Here is a 3,324-nt window from a genome sequence, read left to right as displayed (position 1 = left end):
CCCAGCAGCTTCTCAAACATGTCCACGATATATGCCCCAGTGTCTGTTCCTTCGGACCCCTCAGGGAGCCCAACAATTCTAAGTTCTGCCAGCGGGACCTATTCTCTCGGTTCTACATCTTCTTCTGCTGATCTCTCCGCATCCCCACCTCCAACTCCGCCGCAGTTTGATGTTACTCCTGCTCAGCCAGTGCCTTCTCCACCTTCTGGATCGCCCGATCGTGGGCGTCCAATCTAATCTCCAGCAGCTCAATCGACTCTTTTATTGGGTCCAAGCAGTCCCGTTTCTGCTTAGCAAAGCCTTCCTGAATAACTTGCATCAGCTGCTCCATTGACCACTGGATCGACAAACCAGAGGTCCGGTCCTCCACCATGCTGTCTCCCGCTGCAGCTTCAGCCCAAGCCTTCTCTGTCTTTCTGTTTCTGCCTTTACGAGCACTTCTAGTCCTTCTCTCCATGCACCGATGTGGGAATTCAGTACACAATTGCCTCTGTCTTCAGTTTTACAGTTCAAGTCTGGCAGAAAATCAGGGGAAAAGGTCCAAAAGTCCGACCTGAGCGGGAGCCACCAAATGTGCGACTTACTCCTTCATAGCAGCCACCGGAAGTCTAGATGTTCACTTATGATGCCAAGGCATACAAGGATATGGGCCAAGTGCATGAAAATAGGATTAGAATACTTCGGTGGTTGTTTTTAACTGGTGATGGACTGAAGGGCCTTTTCTGTGTTGTAGACCTCTGTGGCTAATGAATTCAGCGACATGAATTCAATCCCACCATTGGAGTTGAAGAACTTAAATTCAGTTAATGAGATGAATCTAAAATGAAGAACTCATCAGTAATGGTGTAACCATAAAATTACAAAATTATCATAAGACTTCTGATACACCCCTGTCCTTTAGGGAATATATCTGTCATCCTTACATGATCTGGCCTGTATATATCTTGACAGCAACAGCAATGTGATTGACTCTTAGCTGCCCTCTGAAATGGCTTAGCAAGTCAATCAGTTGTCACAGATGTAGCTAACCAGCACCTTCTGAAGCACAATTTGGGATGCTGACTTTGATAAAATAAGGAATGGCAACATAAAGAGAAACAGCCAGAGGTTGGGATCAGGACTACGTTGCCTTGGCGTAGTAGAAGCAGATTCCATCATGACTTTCAAAAAGGAATTGAATGAGCACCTAGAGAGACAATTTTCAGGGATGGGTGAATGGCGGGGAGAGTATGACGAGCTGAGCTGTTGTTCCAGAGAACTGGCCTGAACGTGACTGGCCAAATGTCATCGTCCTGAGGGCATTCTGTAACTATTGTCTGATTTGCCAATGTTGACCACATCCTGTGAATTATATATTTAGAAAAAGCCCTGAATTAAAGGCACAGCATCCACAGGCACTTGTTCAAGGCAGAAATTATGTCAACATTTAAGAGTAGGTTAGATTGGTGGTTTGGGCAAACTGGGATATGGAAAACAGGACATGCACGTGTGATTAGCCAAACTGCACATATGGAGATAAACACCAGCATGGACTAGGATCTGTGTTGCAGTTTCTGACCTTCCCACAAACCCAACCAGAATTGTGATTTAAATTAACCAATTTGCATATCAATTGAAGTGTGCAATCTTAATGGGGCACACACATCCTCTTAATTGTAGAATTGTGTTTTCATGGGACAATATTTCTATCTTTGTTAACTGAATCCTCTGACTTCCTATTGCTAGTCTATACAAAATAAACATTCAATCACAAATTGTAAAATTGGCAATGCTTTTTAAAATTGATAATTGTTGTAATTAATGGCTATAATCGACAATTGTGTATTGTTTGTACCGATGTTAATTTATTGCAATGTTCTCCTGAGGAGCATTGATAAGAACATGTTGCTTAGATTTGCATATGAACAATATGTGTGGAGAAATCAACTTTGATTAGTTGCCATTGCGTATCTTGAATTTAGTGAAAATGTTCTATGAAGGGATTTCCCCTGTACAAACTGATTGGAGACTGAATGATCTGGGAGGTTTAGCTGAACTAGAGCTTTTACCTATTTTGTGAAATGCAGTTTAGCATTAAGGAATGCCGAAGGAATTTCATTGATCCCCTCAAATATCGTGAACATAAAACACAAGAACAAAATCTCCTTTTCTCGATTTCTGTTCTCATAGATCAAAGGAAGAAAAATGACCATTATCAAAATATTAAAACTATTTTTTTATGGACTAATTCTCTTTAATTGTTTTTAATGTTGATTTATTTGGTGCAGTTATTAAATTATTTTCTATAATTTGCATAACTGCTGGCCAAATGGACTTTAAAATCATTTTCCTGTGTTAGCTAAAATGCCTAATGCTGTGTTGCAGAAGACTAGCTTTTATTTATTCAAAAGGGTGGGAAGAAGGCATTCCTTTTTTGTGGTTTTACTTTAAAGAATAATTTGATTATTTTTGTCACATCTGACATTCCAATAGTTTTTTCACTAATAAAGCCCTCTGGCATGTATCCTCATTTTCGACAGAAATCCAGTCTACCACTTTGCATACTTCTGTTACCAGGGGAATTGTCATTTTTCTCTGTGAAGTGCATTTTGAGAAGGATGGCATAGTTGAAATCTGCTTGTGCACATAATCCTTCAAGAGACATCCATGTCATAACCTAGTAAATATTCTGTTCATCAGCCAAAGTTCTGTGGGAAGTTTTATTTTTATCAATGACATCTACAGAGCACTAACTCGTTCCATTAGTATCATCCTATTCACAATCCACTCACTGCATATCACTGCAATAACTTTTCCACTGGTGACAAGTGGTATTGGGTGAAGTTCAAGCTTGCCTAGTTATCAATTTTGCTTGTAAAAAGAAAATGAACAAAGACAATTGAACTTTGAAATTCAAGCGAGAACAGAATAACTCTTCCTCGTCCTGTAATTTTCTCCCATCCTGGTGTCTCACCCACGTGGCTATTCTTCCCATGAGACAGCTGGCTGCCTGTATCACCAACTAACATGTTAATAAGTTCCAAGGAGTCATTGGAATTGATCAAGACTGTCCATGTTGTTCCCCCTTGTCCTCAGGCACTGAGGCTCAAATGTTTTCAGCCTATTATTGCCCGAGCTGAAGTTGGCTAACAAAGCACTGGATTGACAAAACCTGGGCTCCTCTTGCTTTGTGTGGGTCAATTTCATCATGGACAGTTAACCGAGATAGGGAAGAAGATCTCTGTTGATCACATAGTAAATAACCTTGCCCTTTCAAATTCCGGGGGGGGGGGGGGGGGGGGGGGGGAGGAGAAGAGAGGGGGGGGGGGGAAGAGAAGAGAGGGG

The sequence above is a fragment of the Scyliorhinus canicula genome, chromosome 1, assembly GCF_902713615.1.
Source record: "Scyliorhinus canicula chromosome 1, sScyCan1.1, whole genome shotgun sequence".
Taxonomy (NCBI): domain Eukaryota; kingdom Metazoa; phylum Chordata; class Chondrichthyes; order Carcharhiniformes; family Scyliorhinidae; genus Scyliorhinus; species Scyliorhinus canicula.
The sequence above is the reverse complement of the archived record's forward strand: the minus strand, read 5'-3'. Positions refer to the sequence as shown.